We start from the raw sequence: 22119 nt of genomic DNA, 5'->3' as shown, positions 1-22119 counted from the left end.
TGGTATTTCAGCCTCATGCCCGAGTCAAGAGGTATGAGACGTCTGACAAGTACTTTGCCTACAAGATGGAGGAGAATAGCTCAACCAGTGAGCATGTCCTCAGAATGTCTGAGTACTACAATCGCTTGAATCAAGTGGGAGTTAATCTTCCAGATAATATAGTGATTGACGGAGTTCTCTAGTCACTATCACTATAAGTCTTGTAAGCAATCTGACTAATAAGTTTGTTGCGGGATGATGCTTTACGGAACGAGTAAAGAGACTTGCCGGTAACGAGATTGAACTAGGTATGAGGATACCGACGATCGAATCTCGGGCAAGTAACATACCGATGACAAAGGGAATAACGTATGTTGTCATTGCGGTTTGACCGATAAAGATCTTCATAGAATATGTAGGAACCAATATGAGCATCCAGGTTCCGCTGTTGGTTATTGATCGGATATATGTCTCGGTCATGTCTACATAGTTGTCGAACCCGTAGGGTCTGCACGCTTAACATTCGATGACGATGTGTATCATGAGTTATGTCTTTTGGTGACCGAAGATTGTTCAGAGTCCGGGATGAGATCACAGACATGATGAGGAGTCTCGAGATAGTCGAGAGGTAAAGATGAATATATTGGACGATAGTATTTGGACACCGGAATGGTTTCGGAATGTTTAGGATATTGATCGGAGTACCGAGGGGTTACCGGAACCCCCCGGGGAAGTAATGGGCCAACATGGGCCATAGGGGAGAGAGGGGAGCCCACAAGGGGTGGCGCCCCCCCATGGGCTGTCCGAATTGGACAAGGGGAAGGGGGCGCGGCCAATTTCCTTTCTCCCTCTCCCTCCCCATTTTCCCCCTCCGTGAGAAGGAATAAGAGGGGGGCCGAATCCTACTAGGACTGGGAGTCCTAGTAGGACTCCCCCTCATGGCGCGCCCCCTAGGGCCGGCCTCCTGCCTCTCCCTCCTTTATATACATGGGCAGGGCACCCCTTGGAGACACACCAATTGTTCCGAGCCGTGTGCGGCGTCTCTCTCCACGGTTTACTCCTCCGGTCATATTCACGTAGTGCTTAGGCGAAGCCCTGCGCGGATCACATCACCATCACCGTCACCACGCCGTCGTGCTGACAAAACTCTCCCTAAACCCTCTGCTAGATCAAGAGTTCGAGGGACGTCATCAAGCTGAACATGTGCTGAACTCGGAGGTGCCATACGTTCGGTACTTGATCGGTTTGAAAGGATCGAGAAGAGGTGTCTAGAGGGAGGGTGATTAGACCCTCAACAAAGAAAAGTAGCAGTTTTTAATTTCTTCAAGTTAAGGTGGAGTTTTAGCACAGGTTTAAACATTCACAATACATTTCAAGCAAGCATGGCAAGAGCATACGAGCAGCGGAAAGTAAAGCATGCAAGTTGCAAGAATGTAAAGGGATGGGATTGGAGTATGCAAACGCAATTGGAGACACGAAGATTTTTTCCGTGGTTCCGATAGGTTGTAGCGATCCGACCTCAAACAGTCAAATCTCTGTGCATAAGTGTCATCCCTGGATCGGTAATGCTAACAAACACAGTACTTGAATGGATTTATAACATAGTAGCAATCACAAGCTTATTACATCAAATGTCTCAAGAGAGAACTTATTACAATAAATATGGTTTAAGGCCATCTAAATAAGATAACAACGGAAGGCTTGGAAGATAAAGTGATTCCATCAACTCCAACGGCATAGCTGAGTGCACGACAAACGACCTAGCGCACCTTACTCCTCGTCTGAAAAGTCTGCAACATGATATGTTGCAGCCCGAAACCGGTCAGCACATGGAATATGCTGGCAATGTAACACAGTAGAGCAATGAACAGAATAAATGCTATCACTACATGCATATATGGCTGGTGGAGGCTCTATGGTTATATGGTTTTTGCGAAAAGCCAAAATTTTCCCTACAACAAAGGAATATGTTTTGTTTAACTATCATTGTGGTTGAAACATTGAGAAGGTTCCTCCAACTCAATCCCAATTAAAAGTAATTACAACCCAACAAATTAATTTAGAGTGATGAGATCAAATTAATAATTCAAGTGCCAGATACTCAAGATGTCCATAACCGGGGACACGGCTAATCATGATTAGTTTGTACACTCCGCAGAGGTTTGCGCACTTTTCCCCACAAGACTCGATCTCCTCCGTTGGATTTCTCACACTACATGGTGTTTGAGAAACGGATGACCGAGACACAGTCTTTCAGAAGCAATAACTCTAACCCTGGGTAGACAGTACCAACCTACATCCCCTACATCTGCTAGGCTACCACTAGAAAAGGTCATGCAACATACTCAACTATGCTAGAGCCCATAATAGCTTGTGGCTGCACACAGAAGTTCCTAGCATGAATAATCTTATGATCCCTTTGAGCCTGTGTGGCGAGCCGTAGGATGATCACACGGGTCCTCCGGGATATCCTAGGACAACACTGGATTCTCTAGGTGCCCACAACCAATCCACCCAGATGTGTGTTTAAGTAGCCACCTTAAGTTAACCATTAATTTAACAATTCACATCTGTCATGGATACACTCAAACCCAATCCACGTCTACGAGCATAGCATGGCAATATAAGCATAGCGTAGAAGTAACTCCCAAGGGTTTGATAATAAAAGGACAATAGGTTCTACCTCATCATCTACTTCCCAATACCCACAAGTTAATCACATCCTAATCATGCAATGTTTGAGGATTGTAACTAATGCATAAAAACTGGTTATGAAAAGATTATGATCAATGTGTTACTTGCCTTGCTGACGATCTGCAAAACCTAGAGACTCATAGTAGTACGCTTCGCACTATGGGAATTCTATCGTAAAAAAACAATAGCATACATAAGCACTCAAGCAAGGATGCATAGGTAAAACTCAAATAAGAAGATCGAATATGAAAATCCAACTGAAGAGATTCGATCTGCAAAAAGAATCAATCGAATCGGAGCTACGGAACTCAAACTACGGTCAAAAGAACTTCGAATTCAAATCTGCTTGAAACCAAATTTTAAATTTTCAAATCCATGATCAAGTTGATTAAACAGAAAGAGGGGCTCGAGACGAAGATTTTGGCGTTGGTTTCACTGGATTTGGACAAACGGTTGAAAAGTTACGAGGGTTTGAAGATCAGGGGCTAATCTGTGATAAAAGTAATCGCGGATAGGTCCCTGGCCGAAAATAAAATAAAAAGAAAAGACTAACGAACGAGCGTTCGCTATCTGAACCTAACCGGCGAACAAGTTCGTTAAAACGAACGAACGGACGAACGTCCGCTAAATAACTAAACCGAATAAAAACCAAAAAAATAGATCTAGGGTTTTTAAAAGAAAACCGATCGGTTTTTACCAAACGGAAAAAAACGAATGTGGTGGATCCGGCGAGATCCGCGGCGGCGGCGACGGTGGCGGCGGCAGCGGGCGGAGGCGGACGGCGGCGGCGGCGGCTCGGGCGGCGGCGGCGGCGCTAGGGTTCGGGGGCGCGGGCGGGCTGGCGGCTCGGGCGGGCTTCGGCGGCTTATAAGGCCTGAGCGCGGACAGAGTCCGGCTCGGGCACGGCCCAAGGTCGGTTCTTTTTTTAATAATAAGATTCCGCCGAGAAAAAGCCTAAATAAATAAAAATAAAAATCTAAAAAATGCCAAAAACAATTTTCACCGTCCAAATAAAATATTTAGAACAAAGTGAATGTTTTCTTGGCCTAAAAATGCAATTTTGAAAAATGCATATTTTTCTAATGCAAACAAAATAGCGATAAAATCCAAATAAAATTATTTATTTCATTTTAACATTTTTCCTCCAATATTTCATTTGTTTTGGAGAAGTCATATTATCTCCTCTCATATATTTTTAATATGAAATATTTTTTGTAGAGAAAAATAATTAAACCAAAATGATCCCCGTTACAATATTTGAGAAAATTTCAAATATGAAAATAATAAAATCCCCAACTCTCTCCGTGGGTCCTTGAGTTGCTTAGGATTTTTAGAATCACTACCAAAATGCAAATAAAATATGATATGCATATGATGACCAATGTATAACATTCCAAATTAAAAATTTGGGATGTTACATAGGTGGTGCTATCGTACATCCACGTTGATGGAGACTTCAACCCTCGAAGGGTAACGGTTGCGCGAGTCCACGGAGGGCTCCACCCACGAAGGGTCCATGAAGAAGCAACCTTTTCTATCCCACCATGGCCGTCGCCCATGAAGGACTTGCCTCACTCGGGTAGATCTTCACGAAGTAGGCGATCTCCTTGCCCTTTCAAACTCCTTGGTTCAACTTCACAATCTTGACGGAGGCTCCCAAGCGGCACCTAACCAATCTAGGAGACATAACTCTTCAAATGGTAATAGATGGTGTGTTGATGATGAACTCCTTGCTCTTGTGCTTCAAATGATAGTCTCCCCAACAGCCAACTCTCTCTCACAGATTTGGATTTGGTGGAAAGATGATTTGAGTGGAAAGCAACATGGGGAAGGATAGACATCAAGATTCTTATGGTTGGAATGGAATATCTTGGTCTGAACACATGAGTAGGTGGTTCTCTCTCAGAAAATGTATGCTGGAAGTGTTGGCACATTCTGATGGCTCTCTCCACGAATGAAGAGTGGGTGGAGGGGTATATATAGCCTCCACACAAAATCTAACCGTTACACACATTTTACCAAACTCGGTGGGACCGAATCAAGAAACTCGGTCGGACCGATTTAGTTCAAAATGTGAACATTAGGATTTTCGGTGGCATCGATATGATCAACTCGGTGGGACCGATGGGCTAGGGTTAGGGTAAAACATCAACTCGGTTTGACCGATTACACAAACTCGGTGGGATCGATTTTGGTAATAAGCTAAAAGGAGAGTTGGTCAGGCAAACTCGGTGGGACCGATTGCTTATCTCGGTGGGACCGAAATAATTGCAACAGGCAACAGAGAGTTTGCAAGCCCATCTCGGTGAGACCGAGATCCCATCGGTGAGACTGAACTGATTAGGGTTTCTGGCAGTGGCTATGTCAAATGAACTTGGTGGCGCCAGGTAGATCAAATCGGTGGGGCCGAGTTTGACTTTCGGTTTGGGACATATGTGGATATGAGAAAGTGGTTGAGGGCTTTGGAGCATATCACTAAGCACTTTGAGCAAGCAGGCCATTAAGCAACACCTCATCCCCTTTTAATAGTATTGGCTTTCCTATGGACTCAATGTGATCTTGGATCACTAAAATGAAAATGTAGAGTCTTGAGCTTTTTAGCTTTTGCCAATCTTCTGTCCTTAGCATCTTGTAGGGGTTCCACATCCTCTTGTCCACGTCACTCCACTGTTGAACTTATCTGAAATATACTAGATAAAAGTATTAGTCCAACAAGAGATATGTTGACATTAATTACCAAAATCACCGAGGGAGCACTTGTGCTTTCAATCTCCCCCTTTTTGGTAATTGATGACAACATACATCAAAGCTTTAGATAAAGATATAAATAATAGCAAGTAAAGCTTTGGAAGGACATCTTGTAACACCCCGGATGTAATTTTCCATATTTGTAACTCCGACTCTTGCCATTTTAGCCTATGTGCTATGATATTCCCTCCATGGTCGGGTTTTGTCTTTCGTTTTGCATTTTGTCATGTCATGCATTTTCATATCATGTCATCATGTGCATTGCATTTGCATACGCGTTCGTCTCATGCATCCGAGCATTTTTCCCGTTGTCCGTTTTGCAATCCGGCGCTCCTATCTCCTCCGGTGCACCCCTCTTGTTTTCTTTCGTGAGCGGGTGTCAAACTTTCTCGGAATGGACCGAGGCTTGTCAAGTGGCCTTATTATACCACCCGGAGACCACCGGTCAAGTTTCGTTCCATTTGGAGGTCGTTTGGTACTCCAACGGTTAACCGGGCATCCGCAAAGTCCATTTGAGTGTCCAGCAAAAACCCCCTCTAAAACCAGCCCAAAACCCACCAAACTCTCTCCCATGCTGTAGGTCGTTCGATCACGATCGTGTGGGCGAAAACCGCACCTCATTTGGACTCTCCTAGCTCCCTCTACCTATTTAAATGCATCCCTCCCGAAAAACGAAACGCAGACGAACCCTAGCATCTTCCCTCGCGCCGCGCCGGACGCGTCCGCCGCCGGCCGGACACAGCCGCGCCGCCGCCCCGTCCACTCACGCGCCGCCACCTGTCCCGCTCTCTCCTCCTCGCGCCGCCGGCCCGCGGGCCCAGGCGGGGCCCGCCCGGCCCGAACCGCCGCCGCCCGAGACGCCTGCCCGCGCCCGAGGCTGCGCAGGCGCGCCACTGACGCCCCGCGCCTCCGCGCCGCCGCCTGCCGCCCGCCGCCGTGGGTCGCCTCCTGCTCCGCCGCGCCGGAGCCCGCACGCCGGCGAGCCCGTCGCCGCACCGCCTCCTTCCTCCGGCCACCCTCCGCCGACGCTGCACCGCACCCCCTCCCTCCGGCCGCCTCCTTCCCTCGCCATCCCCGGTCGAAGCCAGGACGAGCCCGAGCTCTTCGATCGATCTGGATCCAGCGACGGTGTGCAGTTGACTTTTCCCGAAACCCTAATTTCCTCAGTCTTTGATATTTCACAGTATATGCTCATGTTCATCAGTGCATGACTCCTTGCATGTAGCTCCCTTTCGCGCGTGTTATATGTCAAATTGTTCATCTCATGATGCTCTACATTTTGTTCAATTGCACCATGTTCATTAGAGGATATCTTGATGCCCAAATCTCTGTTGCAAGAGGGATAGTTGCTGTTATCCTCTGGTTCTTATCAGAACTTGGAGATTTGTCATTTTTGTATCTTTAAATATGTGCATCTTATGGGCATGAGCTCTACATGTGTTCTGTTGTATGCCATGCCGTCTTTCCAAGGGTGTTTGCTATGTATTTTTGTGATCTCTGTGGTGACTAGCACAAGCATGCAAAGTAGGCTCCGTAATGTTTCTGATTTCAGGGACAGTGATTTCTCTGTTATCTCTGTGGTGACTAGCACAAGCATGCAAAGTAAGTCCTTGTCTGCTGTTATTTTGTTGCCATGTAAACTTGATGCTACAGAGAGATCCATGGATATTTTGGAGATGTTCAGTAAGGATGTTTTGTAGCTATAGTTGTAGTTGATCCATTCCTGCCCTTGTTTGCAATTATGGAGTGACATAGCATGACTCAATCTTGCTCTACTTTTGCTATAAAATATTTCTGGCAGATTCTTAACATGATATGCAATTTTGCCAAGCTTATTGTAGTTGATCCATCCATGCTATGCTTATGTTCTTGCCATGGATAGCTTCATAAACTTTCCATCTTGCTGTAGGTATGCTCTTTTTGTCATGCATTGCTCTCTAGTGGGTGCATCAAGCTCACAAAAAGGCATTCATATTATTATTTCTGCCATGCTCTGTTTTCTGCTAAGTCTGAAACCTGATAACGAAACTTGCTATGTTTACATGCTTGCCATCATATCTTCTGGTCCTTTTTGGCTTATGGTCAGTAAGGGACTTTTGTCATATGAATTTAGTAGAACACTTCCATGCGTTGTTTTGCTATGTTAAGTTCCTGTAGCATGTTGATTTTGTACTCTGAACTTTGCTACCTGATGCTGTTTTCTGCATGTCCAGTAATTTCACCAAGTCTGTGAACCTGTAAACTTTTGCACTTTTGCCATGCTTGTTTGAGCTTGATATGTTGTGAACTAGCCGTAGCTCAGTGTTCATCTTTTGTCAAGCATCTCCTGTAGATTACTGCCATGTGCTTTGTTGCTATGTTGGGGTGCTGTAGCATTGCTACTTGTTGCATTTTAGCTGCTATCTTGCTGTTAATCGCAGATTCGTGTCATTCTTGTTTTGCTTGCCATTTGCAAACCGTGCATCCGTTTCCGGTGATCTTTATATCGATTTCGACCGAAATCATCTCATCTTTCTAGTGGCATGCTTGGTTTGCCAAGTTACTGCCTTGTTCATCATTTTCCTTCCAGAGCACGCATATGCATCGCACATCATATCTTGCATATCATACATGTTTTGCATCATGTTGTTTGTGCATTTCTCGTGATTGATTGTGGTTCCGTTGCTTGTGTTCTTGTCTTGGGTAGAGCCGGGAGACGAGTTTGTGAATGAGGAACCTGTTGAGTACGTTTACGAGGATCAAGCTTTCGACAATTCTGAGAACCTTGCAGGCAAGATGACCACCCCTCGAAATCACTTCTATCTTTGCTTTGCTAGTTGTTCGCTCTATTGCCATGCTGCGCTACCTATCACTTGCTATATCATGCCTCCCATTTTGCCATGTCAGCCTCTAACCATCCTTTCCTAGCAAACCGTTGTTTGGCTAAGTTACCGCTTTTGCTCAGCCCCTCTTATAGCGTTGCTAGTTGCAGGTGAAGTTGAAGTTTGTTCCATGTCGGAACATGGATATGTTGGGATATCACAATATCTCTTATTTAATTAATGCATCTATATATTTTGGTAAAGGGTGGAAGGTTCGGCCTTATGCCTGGTGTTTTGTTCCACTCTTGCCGCCCTAGTTTCTGATATATCGGGATTATGTTCCTTGAGTTTGCGTTCCTTACGCGGTCGGGTGATTTATGGGACCCCCTTGACAGTTCGCCTTGAATAAAACTCCTCCAGCAAGGCCCAACTTTGGTTTTACCATTTGCCGCCTAAGCCTTTTCCCCCGGGTTTTCGCGAGCCCGAGGGTCATCTTTATTTAAACCCCCGGGCCAGTGTTCCTCTAAGTGCTGGTCCAAACTAGAGCCACTTGCAGCGCCACCTTGGGGAAACTCGAGGATTGGTTTTAGCTGTACGTAGTGTTCATCCGGTGTGCCCTGAGAACGAGATATGTGCAGCCCCTATCGGGATTTGTCGGCACATTCGGGCGGCTTTGCTGGTCTTGTTTTACCATTGTCGAAATGTCTTGTAAACCGGGATTCCGAGACTGATCGGGTCTTTCCGGGAGAAGGTTTATCCTTCGTTGACCGTGAGAGCTTATGATGGGCTAAGTTGGGACACCCCTGCAGGGTATTATCTTTCGAAAGCCGTGCCCGTGGTTATGAGGCAGATGGGAATTTGTTAATGTCCGGTTGTAGAGAACTTGTCACTTGACCCAATTAAAATACATCAACTGCGTGTGTAGCCGTGATGGTCTCTTCTCGGCGGAGTCCGGGAAGTGAACACGGTCTGTGTTATGTGTGACACAAGTAGGAGTTCAGGATCACTTCTTGATCATTTCTAGATGACGACCGTTCCGTTGCTTCTCTTCTCGCTCTCTTTTGCGTATGTTAGCCACCATATATGCTTATTGCCACTGCAGCTCCACCTCATTACACCATCCTTCCCTATAAGCTTAAATAGTTTTGATCTCGCGGGTGTGAGATTGCTGAGTCCTCGTGACTCATAGATTCTACCAACACAGTTGCAGGTGCCGACGATGCCAGTGCAGATGATGGGGTCGATCTCAAGTGGGAGTTCGACGAGGAACGTGGTCGTTACTATGTGTCTTTTCCTGATGATCAGTAGTGGAGCCCAGTTGGGACGATCGGGGATCTAGCATTTGGGGTTATCTTAGTTTCATTTGGATCTTGACCGTAGTCGGTCTATATGTTTGTATTTTGGATGATGTATGAATTATATTCATGTATTGTGTGAAGTGGCGATTGTAAGCCAACTCTTTATCCCATTCTTGTTCATTACATGGGATTGTGTGAAGATGACCCTTCTTGCGACAAAACCACTATGCGGTTATGCCTCTAAGTCGTGCCTCGACACGTGGGAGATATAGCCGCATCGTGGGCGTTACAATCTAACATGCATAGGCTCCCCCTACATGTATGCAATCATGTAAATATGGAATATAAGAGCATGTGAATGCATAAGCATGATAGAGCAAGCAATGTGTTACATGTATCTTGGCTATATGCATCAGAGCAAATGACGTGAATATAGGAAGTGTACCTTCATGTTCATGAGTCCTTCTTGCAAACAATATGTACATTAGCAAGGGATCATCATGCACATGAGTGTGATGCATATACTTAACTTGTGGTCTTTAGCTGGTTTTGGAAGAGATTAACCCGAGTAAAAAAGGTTAGATAACACAAAGACATCTACTAAACAGAGCAAACGATAAACCACAAGAGTACCAAGACTGGGATGACATGTAGAGAATGAGTACTAGGTACTCTATTGGATATAGACATGTCCCCAAAGGTAAAGATATGCAATGAATTCGAAGATTTCCTTCCCTTACAAGTCTTTCTCCCCCTGAATCTTATATTGGATAATGGGAGAAGATAGGAAAAGAAAATCAGAGCAAAACAAATCAGAGCACAATAATCATAACACAAACTAACATGTCTTTCCCCTCCTAAAGACATGTGACTTCTCTCCTCTTGAATACCAAGCATCTGGGGTCTCTCTCTCTTTGATGTGATTAAGCATTCTCCCCCTTTGATGTGATTAAGCTTTGATGTGATCTCTCTCTCCCCCTTTGACATCAATTTCCAAGAAGGGATCTCCTGGAGTGTGAGTCAAAATAGGTTTGGTCCTTGAGTCACAAAGCAAAGCAGCATATAGAATGTGATGCAGGTAGAGGACAAGAATCATCGACTGGAGCTGGAACAAATATGCATGATGCAAATGGCAAATTGTCTTCTCAGCATCGAAATCGGTAACACCGAGTTGTTTTCTTCGGTGGCACCGAAATGGTTCGGTTTGACCGAAAGACCGGTGTGTCCGAGTTCAACACACAGAGAGAACAATTGTCATCTCAGCTCACTAGGCAAATAAGATCTCACAAAGATTTGCAAGGAATTAACTGGAAGATTTGCAATGAATTGGATGCAGAGAATGCAGAACAAAGAAAAGAACTGAAATCTAGATGAGGTTTTTTTATTTAAGAAGGGGAACAAATATGCAAGAGACAAATGCAAGAACACAGAGAAACACTAGAGAACTTCATCTAGAATTGGTCGGTGACAAAGTCACCTATGTTAGAGTATATTGACTGAGGAGTCAAGTGAGAACACTTGATCGTAGGTCATACTCATAGTTTAAGCTCAAAATGGGGTTACCATTTTTCGTTTAAGCATTTTGATGTATTCACATCTTGTTGAGCTGCTTTGACCCATGTCTTGGGGTAAAGCTTCTCTAAGATGGAATAACATACCTTGGGTGGTGGTGTTGATCTTGATCATGTAGTTGAACTTGTGTAGGATGCTCAAGGTTGATGTAGCTTATCAAGAATTGCGACCACCACTTGTAGTTTGAGTTCATCTACCTACATGGGTTAGTCTTGCAAGGAAAAGCACTTGTGTATCCAAAATGACAATCATGAAATTTGATACCAAATGAAATTTGATATAAAGATTTTGTCAAAGGATATGTTGAAAGGTTTCATGCTTCCTTGTCTTCAACCACCATGTTGTAGTGACTTGGTGATGTAGAGATTGCTCAAGATGTGAGTGATTTGCAATCCCATAGATTTAGATTCACCCAAGTACCTACAAGGGTTAGATAGCATGCAAGGGTGCAAATATATCCAAGACATATGATCATCATCATAAGAGAAATATCAAGGATTAGTCAAAGGCTCATGCCTTGCATGTATCCAAATGGAGTTTCTACTCAAAGTTTGAGGCATCAATGATGTTAAATTTAACTCTCAAATGGAAAAATACTTTCTCATCAAGCGGTTTGGTGAATATATCCGCCAATTGCTTATCGGTGCGAACATGCTTAAGATCAATGTCCCCTTTAGCAATGTGATCTTGAATGAAATGATGATGAACTTCAATATGCTTAGTTCAAGATTGTTGCACGGGATTGTGAGCAATCTTAATAGCACTTTCATTGTCACAAAGCAACGGAACATGTTTCACATAGATCCCATAATCTTTAAGAGTTTGGGTCATCCAAAGTAATTGAGCACAACATGAACCGGCAGCAATGTATTCCGCTTCGGCGGTAGATAAGGATACTGAGTTTTGTTTCTTGGAGGACCAAGACACAAGAGATCTACCAAGAAATTGACAAGTACCCGAAGTGGACTTCCTATCAACCTTGTCTCCGGCATAGTCCGAGTCGGAATAGCCAACAAGATCAAAAGAAGACCTCTTAGGTTAACAAATGCCAAAATTTGGTGTATGGATTAAGTATCTCACTATCCTTTTCACAGCCTTAAGATGACATTCTTTGGGGGCCGCTTGATATCGTGCACACATGCACACACTTAGCATAATATCGGGACGGGAGGCACGTAGATATAACAATGAACCAATCATAGAGCGATAAACCTTTTGGTCAACCGGCTCGCCATCCTTGGTCAAGTCAAGATGTCCACTAGTAGGCATGGGTGTGTTCATACCTTTACATTCTTGCATGTTGAACTTCTTGAATAAGTCCTTGGTGTACTTTGTTTGAGAAACAAAGGTGCCTTCCTTAGTTTGCTTGATTTGCAATCCAAGAAAGAACTTGAGTTCACTCATCATAGACATCTCGAACTTCTCCGACATTCGCTTTCCAAACTTTTCACTAAAATGGGGGTTAGTTGAACCAAATATGATATCATCAACATAAATTTGGCACACAAATAATTCACCATTAACCTTTTAAGTAAAAAGAGTAGAATCTATCTTTCCAATCTCAAAGCCTTTCTCAATAAGGAACTTGGTTAAGCATTTATACCATGCTCTAGGAGCTTGTTTAAGACCATAGAGAGCTTTGTGAAGTTTGTAAACATGGTCGGGTTTCTTAGGATTAACAAATCCGGGAGGTTGTTTAACATAAACTTCCTCCTCAATTTCACCATTTAGAAAAGCACTTTTAATGTCCATTTGGTATAAGGTGATATCATGGTGATTAGCATAGGCAAGTAAGATGCGGATGGACTCAAGTCTAGCAACGGGGGCATATGTCTCACCATAGTCCATACCTTCGGCTTGAGTGTAGCCTTGGGCGACGAGATGTGCTTTGTTGCGAACGACTTGTCCATCTTCGTCTTGCTTGTTGCGAAACACCCATTTGGTACCGATGATGTTGTGGTTGTTGTCGGGCTTCTCGACCAATGTCCACACTTGGTTTCTCCCGAAGTTGTGTAGCTCTTCATGCATGGCATTTATCCAATCCGGGTCTTCCAATGCTTCTTCAACCTTCATAGGTTCAATGTTATAGATGAATGAATAATGCTCACAAAACTTAGCCAAACGAGTTTTAGAGCGAGTGATTCTCCCAGTTTGGATATCATTGAAGATTTGTTTGACGGGATGGTCTCTTGAGACTGTTGCTCGAACTCGTGAGAGCTTTTGCTTGGGTCAGGGTGGAACATCTTCTTCATCACCTTGTTCTTCTTCTTGGCCTTCTTCATTGTTGACGTTGTCGTTCTCTTGTCTAGGTGGAGAAGGAGGTTGATGAGGTTCATCTTGGTGTACTTCCTCGTTTTCTTCATCTTGGCGTGTCCCACTTGTGGATGCTTCCATGTCAACTCTTGGTTCACCTTGTCGTGAGGTAGAAGCTTCCACTTGGACGACCGAGGTACTCTCCTTCACCCCCGTTGGAAGAATCTTCCCAATATACAAGTCTTGGATTGCTTCCGATGTGTCTTTGTCTCCTACATCAATTGGAAATTGCTCTACTTGCGAGCCGTTAGATTCATCAAACTTCACATCTACCGTCTCTTCAACCTTTCGGGTGAAATTGTTGTAGACACGGTAAGTGTGAGAGTTTGAGCCATAACCAAGTAGGAAACACTCATGAGATTTAGGAGCAAATTTATAACGACGATGCTTATCAAGAATATATCACTTTGAGCCGAATACTCGAAAGTATCCAACTTGGGGTTTGTTACCGGTGAGAAGCTCGTATGCCGTCTTGCCGAGTAGCTTGTGAAGATACAAGCGATTTGTTGCATGACAAGCTGTCTCAACCACTTCCGCCCAAAAGTGTTTTGGCGTCTTGTACTCATCAAGCATCGTTCTTGCCATCTCAATAAGAGTCCGGTTCTTCCTCTCAACAACTCCATTTTGTTGAGGCCTGTACGTACCCGAGAACTCGTGTGAAATCCCTTATTCGTCAAGAAAGGTATGCACATTTGCATTCTTGAACTCTATTCCGTTGTCGCTACGAACCTTCTTGATCATCACTTCAAATTGATTTTGGGCCTTCCTAGCGAAGTCCTTGAAGATCTTTTGGACTTGCGATTTATCATCAAGAAAGAACACCCACGTAAATCTTGAAAAATCATCGACTATGACTAGACCAAATGAGTTTCCACCGAGACTTTTGTGGGCATTGGGACCAAAGAGATCCATATGAAGTAGCTCGAGTGGTCTTCTTGTGGTCATGATGTTCTTCACGGGGTTACTTCCTCCAACTTCTTTTCCTGCTTGACAAGCACTGCATAATCTATCCTTGTCAAATATAACATCTTTTACTCCAAGGATGTGATCACCTTTAATAAGCTTATCAAGATTTTGCATGCCCACATGACCTAACCTTCTATGCCACAACCAACCTTTAGAATATTTAGCAATTAAACAAGTTCTAGGTTGAGCCTTTTTAGTGAAATCAACAATGTAAAGATCACCTCTACGTATACCGGTAAAGACCATATTGTGGTTATCTCTATGGAACACTTTGCAATCTACTTCAGTGAATAGGACATTGAAGCCAAAATCAGCAAGTCTAGATACGGAAAGTAAATTGTAGCCAAGAGATTCAACGAGCATAACATTTTGTATGGAGCTATCATGTGAGATGGCCACCTTACCAAGGCCAACCACCTTACCCTTTGAGTTATCACCAAAGGTGACATACTTTTGAGGGCCGTCGTTTTCAGCAAGCTCACAAAACATATCCTTATCTCCGGTCATGTGATCGGTACATCCACTATTAAGGACCCATTCCTTTCCTCCAGCCATGTAGCCGCAAAGATTTGCCATAAGACCAAAGTGTCTCATAGACTCGTCGAGATCAAAGTCACTATCATCATCCTCATCATAGTATCCATGTTCAACATCGTCTTGTGATGGGTCAATTCCTAGAGAGAGTGATTCATTAGATAAGTGATCATCATAATATTCATCGTTATGGATTCTAATGGCTTCGGAGATGATATTGCTAATGATTCCAACATCTCCTTTGGCACGCATGAGGTTAGTAAGCTCAAATAGACAATCACCAAACTTAGGATCATTAGAATTCATCTTACTCAAGGCAATAGACTTATGAAGGATTTCATCTTAGTTTTGCAAGGAATAGTTTGGAAATCGTTCCTCAAGAAATCTCCATATAGTGTAGGCACAATCAAGAGTACGCAAGCAACCAATCAAGTTTCTAGGCAAACCTCTAGTGAAAAGATTGACAGTTCTAAGGTTGCAGATCATGTCAATAGACTCATCAAGGGTAGGATGCAAAGGATCAACATGGGGTGCACAAGGGCTAGTAATGTACTTGTTCAAATGATATTCATTGAAAATCTCAAGCATCTCAATTTTCCATTCATGAAAGAACTCTCCATCAAGTATAGGCACTCTATGTCTAAGACTCCGCAAACGTAGACTCATCCATCTTCCTCCAATGGTGATAAAACCAAAGCAATGGAGACCAAAGCTCTAATACCAATTGAAAGGATCGAGAAGAGGTGTCTAGAGGGGGATGATTAGAACCTCAACAAAGAAACATAGCAGTTTTTAATTTCTTCAAGTTAAGGTGGAGTTTTAGCACAAGTTTAAACATTCACAATACACTTCAAGCAAGCATGGCAAGAGCATATGAGCAGCGGAAAGTAAAGCATGCAAGTTGCAAGAATGTAAAGGGATGGGATTGGAGTATGCAAACGCAATTGGAGACACGAAGATTTTTTCCGTGGTTTCGATAGGTGGTGCTATCATACAACCACGTTGATGGACACTTCAACCCACAAAGGGTAATGGTTGCGCGAGTCCACGGAGGATTCCACCCATGAAGGGTCCACGAAGAAGCAACCTTGTCTATCCCACCATGGCCGTCGCCCACGAAGGACTTGCCTCACTTGGGTAGATCTTCGCGAAGTAGGCGATCTCCTTGCCCTTACAAACTCCTTGGTTCAACTCCACAATCTTGACGGAGGCTCCCAAGTGACACCTAACCAATCTAGGAGACACCACTCTCGAAAAGGTAATAGATGGTGTGTTGATGATGAACTCCTTGCTCTTGTGCTTCAAATGATAGTCTCCCAACACTCAACTCTCTCTCACAGATTTGATTTGGTGGAAAGATGATTTGATTGGAAAGCAACTTGGGGAAGGCTAGAGATCAAGATTCTTGTGGTTGGAATGGAATATCTTGGTCTGAACACATGAGTAGGTGGTTCTCTCTCAGAAAATGTATGCTGGAAGTGTAGGCACGTTCTGATGGCTCTCTCAATGAATGAAGAGTGGGTGGAGGGGTATATATAGCCTCCACACAAAATCTAACTGTTACACACATTTTCCAAACTCGGTGGGACCGAATCAAGAAACTCGGTTGGACCGATTTAGATCAAAATGTGAACGTTAGGATTTTTGGTGGGACCGATGTGATCAACTCGGTGGGACCGATGTGCTAGGGTTAGGGTAAAACCTCAACTCGGTTTGACCGATTACACAAACTCGGTGGGATAGATTTTGGTAATAAGCTAAACAGAGAGTTGGTCAAGCAAACTCGGTGGGACCAAAATAATTTCAATAGGCAACAGAGAGTTTGCAAGCCCATCTCGGTGAGACCGAGATCCCATCGGTGAGACCGAACTGATTATGGCAGTGGCTATGTCAAATGAACTTGGTGGCGCCGGGTAGATCAAATCGGTGGGGCCGAGTTTGACTTTAGGTTTGGGACATATGTGGATATGAGAAAGTGGTTGAGGGCTTTGGAGCATATCACTAAGCACTTTGAGCAAGCAGGCCATTAAGCAACACCTCATCCCCTTTTAATAGTATTAGCTTTCCTATGGACTCAATGTGATCTTGGATCACTAAAATGAAAATGTAGAGTCTTGAGCTTTTGAGCTTTTGCCAATCTTCTGTCCTTAGCATCTTGAAGGGGTTCCACATCCTCTTGTACACGCCACTCCACTATTGAACTCATCTGAAATATACTAGATAAAAGTATTAGTCCAACAAGAGATATGTTGACATTAATTACCAAAATCACCCAGGGAGCACTTGTGCTTTCACGGTTGGATCGCGAAGATGTTCGACTACATCAACCGCGTTAACCTAACGCTTCCGCTTTCGGTCTACGAGGGTACATGGACACACTCTCCCCCTCCCGTTGCTATGCATCTCCTAGATAGATATTGCGTGATCGTAGGAAAATTTTCAAAATTGCATGCTATGTTCCCCAACAAGAAGTGGACACTTCCGTGATGATAATTTTGGTAATGTCATGGAACACTTCTACGATAGCACATGTATGACTATCTTAATTCTGTCATAAAATCGTCATGGATGTACATGCATGCCAGAAAACGTGACCTACTGTGACAAACACGTACCATCACAGAAGTGTATTTTTTTGTAGTGAACCAAACTAGATCATCAATCAACCCAAAAGACAAAATAAATCTACTCAAAACATCATAGGATGGCAACACATCATTGGATCATAATATTTGGCATAAAGCACCATGTTCAAGTAGGGGATTACAGTGGGGTGCGGGAGACTGGACCGCCGAAAAGAGACGAGGAACGTGATGAAGATGGTGATGTTGATGAACACGAGAGAGAGGGGGAGAGGGTCTTCCCCTTGTGCTTCCTCCTAAAAGGCCTCCCCCTAGATGGGGAGAGGTTCTCCCTCTGGTCCTTGGCCTCCATGGTGATGATGGCCCCCTCCGGGATCCTCCTCCATGGCCTCCGGTGATGATGGCCAGAGAGGGCCTAAATTGACTTTTCATGGCTACAGAGGCTTGCGGCGGCGGAACTCCCGATCTAGGTTTATTTCAGGGGTGTTTGGTATTTATAGGAATTTTTGGCGTCGCTCTCACGTCAAGGGGGTCCACGAGGCAGCGACAAGGTAGGAGCACACTCCCGGGGGGTACGATGCGCCCCCCTACCTTGTCGTCGCCTCGGGACTCTGCTGGCCCAACTCTGATGTTTTGGGGGTCTCTTTTGGTCCACAAAAAATCACCGTAAATTTTCAGCCCATTCCGAGAACTTTTATTTCTGCACAAAACACGACACCATGGTAGTTCTGTTGAAAACAGCGTCAGTCCGGGTTAGTTCTAATCAAATCATACCAAAACCATATAAAATTGTTGTAAACATGGCATGAATACTTCATAAATTATAGATATGTTGGAGACGTATGAGCATCCCCATCTTAATTCCTGCTCGTCCTCGAGTAGGTAAATGATAAAAGAAATAATTTATGAAGTGTGAATGCAAGCATAGTGCATAAGTTTCATCAATGATAGTTCCAAACACTTTTTGTAGCATCATTATATATCATAAACAGCAGCTCATCTCATAAAACTTCACATGATCAAGTAACACGCTATTCACATGTTAAGTATAGACCATAAAGTTTCTTGAAAACTAACAAATTATGCTTTCAGTCAGCAAACAATTGCAATTCATCTTATTTTTAGGAAGGGTCTATGTAAGAGCTTTGATTTAGCGAATTCCACATACTCAACTACATATAGTCTTCCATGATTGCTAACACTCAAAGCATATTTTTAGGACAAATGGCATCCGTCGAACACAGAGAAAGATAGGGGCTTAATGTTTCGCCTCCCAACTTACTTATCCTATAGATAATTGACAACAATAATAATTCATGATCAAATATATTTGAATGGCAATATATGTTTGGATCTTTCCCCACCACATGATGCTTGCCAACTAAAGAATAACTGAGGTTGAAATAAGAAGGAATACTACTGACTGTTGCATAGAAGTAAATACATGAAAGTAAAAGATAGGCCCTTCGTAGAGGGAAGCAGAGGTTGTCATGCACTTTTTAATTTTGGATGTGCAAACCCTAAATGCGAAGGAATGTCACATAGTATTGCCCTTTGTGATAGCAACCTTTATTATGCAGTCCGTCGCTTTTATTTCTTTACCATCACAAGTTTGTACAACGCTTATTTTCCCTTACAATAAAAGATCATACATATTTAGGAGCAATTTTTATTGCTTTTTGCACCGATGACAACTTACTTGAAGGATCTTATTCAATCCATAGGTAGATATGGTGGACACTCATGGCATGAAACGGGGTTTAAGGGTTTTGGATGCACAAGTAGTATCTCTACTTAGTACAAAATTTTGGCTAGCAAAAGATCCTAAGCAAGCACCAAATGTTAGAGGATCCATAACAATATAACTTCTATGCAAATATACCCAAACATAACTCATTATGTTGTCTTGCTTGTCCAACTTCAACTAATTTTCTCAAGTTTGAAAGTAATTAAATGGGGCTCACAATCATATAAGATGTCCAAGATAGTATATTTATATGTGAAATATCTCTTCCTTCAATATTCTTTCATGAATTGTTCAAGTGACCAATGTTGTGTTTGCTAACTTTTAATAAATTTTACCACCTATACTTCTTATATGTGAAGTCATTACTCCCAATGGCATAAGCATATGAAACATATATAATTTCAGATTTATCATATTCAATTCATTCAACCATTTACTCATAGAATATAAGTGAAGCACGAGAGTAAATGACAAACTACTTCAAAATGATATAAGTGAAGATCAATGAGTAGTCAAATAATTAACTAGCCATGGGAGGAATCTCTCTCATTCAAGATTTCAGATCCAATGATTTTATTCAAACAGAAAGTAAAATGAAAATATGCTCCAAGCAAAACACATATCATGTGACGAATAAAAATATAGCTCCGAGTAAGGTATACCGATAGTTTTGAAGACGAAAGAGGGGATGCCTTCCGGGGCATCCCCAAGCTTAGGCCCTTGAGTCTTCCTTGAATATTACCTTGGGGTGCCTTGGGCATCCCCAAGCTTAGGATCTTTCCACTCCTTATTCTACTCGTATCGATATCTCACCCAAAACTTGAAAACTTCAATCACACAAAACTTACGGGAACTTCGTGAGATGGGTTAGTATGATAAAGAGCAAGTCATTCACTTTGGTACTATCAAGACAAGATTCATAATTGTTCTCACACAATGCCTACGGTACCATATTATTTATACAATTTATATTGAGCAATATAAGCCATAGAAACTAGGAAACAAGCAAACTATGCATTGAAAACAGAATCTGTCAAGAACAGAACAGTCTGTAATGATCTGAACAACAACCATACTTCCGTTACTCCAAAAATTATGAGAAATTAGGAAAACCTAGGAAATTTATATATAAATATTGTGTAAAAAATTCAGATCAAAAGCACACTTCTATGAGTTTTTAAAATTATTTTACTGGGCACAAAAGTTTCTATTTTTCAGCAAGATCAAATAAACTATCACCGTAAGCCATCTCAAAGGTCTTACTTGGCCCAAATACTAATTAAAACACCAAAAAAATTAATATAGAGGTAATAATGTGTATTTATTTAAAAACAGAACCAAAAACTAGAAACATAAAAATAATATTGGGTTGCCTCCCAACAAGCGCTATTGTTTAACACCCCTAGCTAGGCATGATATTTTAGTGATACTCTTCCAAGCCCAATTTCGATGATAGTCTTATTCATACTCCAAAAGATATAAGTGAAGTTCGTGGAGCATTCTACAATTAATATATATTTACCAACATCCAAGCTCAAAGTATATAAGTGAAGCACACGAAGCATTCTATAAATCCACACTCAAAAGATTTAAGTGAAGCACAAAGAGCATTCTATAAAAGCCATACTCAAAAGATTTAAGTGAAGCGCATGAAGCATTCTATAAATCAATGAAGGACTATCTCATACTAGCATGGTGCATAAAGGAAAAGAAAGGAAAAATAAAATCAAAAGACACATATCATGTGAACAAATCAAAAACCGAGGTATACCGATAATAGTTGACGAATAAAGATGGGATGCCAACCAGGGCATCCCCAAGCTTAGATGCTTGAGTATCCTCGAAATATTTACTTAGGGTGCCTTGTGCATCCCCAAGCTTGAACTCTTGCCTCTCCTTATTCTTCTCATATCGATAACTCCTCGATCTTCGAACACTTCATCCACACAAAACTTAACAAAAAACCTTGTGAGATCCGTTAGTATAATAAAGCAAATCACTACTTTTAGGTCTATTGTAAACTCATTCCAATTTCATATTAGCATTATATCTGTTGTATTCCAACTTCACCATGGTTCATACCCCCCGATACAACCCATAGATTCATCGAAATAAGTGGACAACACATAGAAAACAGAATCTGTCAAAAACAGGACAATTTGTAGCAATCTGGAAACTTCATATACTTCTGTAACTCCAAAAATTATAAAAAATTAGGAAAACATAAAAAAATTCATAGAAGTACCCTGTAAATTTTTAGAAACTTTTGACGTTCCAGTAAAAAAATGAAAATCCACACACTACAGCCAAAGTTTCTGTTTTTGCACCGCACATAGCAAACAAGCAATCTGATCATCCTAAAACCAAAACTTGGCATATTATTTTTATAATACAATGGATATATACAAGGGTATAATTATTTTTGATAAACTTCCATGAAAAATTCTACATTGCTTCCATGAGCATGAACACAAGTGTTCAAGGTCGACCCTCACTTCTCCAATGCATAACCTTCCAATCACTTCTCTTTTTGAAAAAGTTTTTAGGCATAAGAAGCAAGTAAATTTTTTTGTACTTTCATTCTTTTAATTTTTTTGTTTCACCCACAACTAAAGAAAACAAAAACAAAGGGAACACAAAATATACTTAGTGAAGAAAGCAAACAAGCACACACGAGAATATCAACCCCACGCTATTGCTCCCTGGTAACGGCGCCAGAAAAGAGCTTGATAATCCCCAAGTGCAAGGAATCATCGTAGCAATTTCCAAAGGTGGAAGTAATAAGTATGGAGTGTCGAACCCACAAGGAGCTAAAGGTAAGATCAATATTCTCTCAAGTCCTATCTGCCATTGATATGACTCTACGTACACCAAACGTTTGCTTC

Source organism: Aegilops tauschii, chromosome 3 (genome assembly GCF_002575655.3).
Source record: "Aegilops tauschii subsp. strangulata cultivar AL8/78 chromosome 3, Aet v6.0, whole genome shotgun sequence".
Classification (NCBI taxonomy): domain Eukaryota; kingdom Viridiplantae; phylum Streptophyta; class Magnoliopsida; order Poales; family Poaceae; genus Aegilops; species Aegilops tauschii.
Note: the sequence above shows the minus strand (reverse complement) of the source record.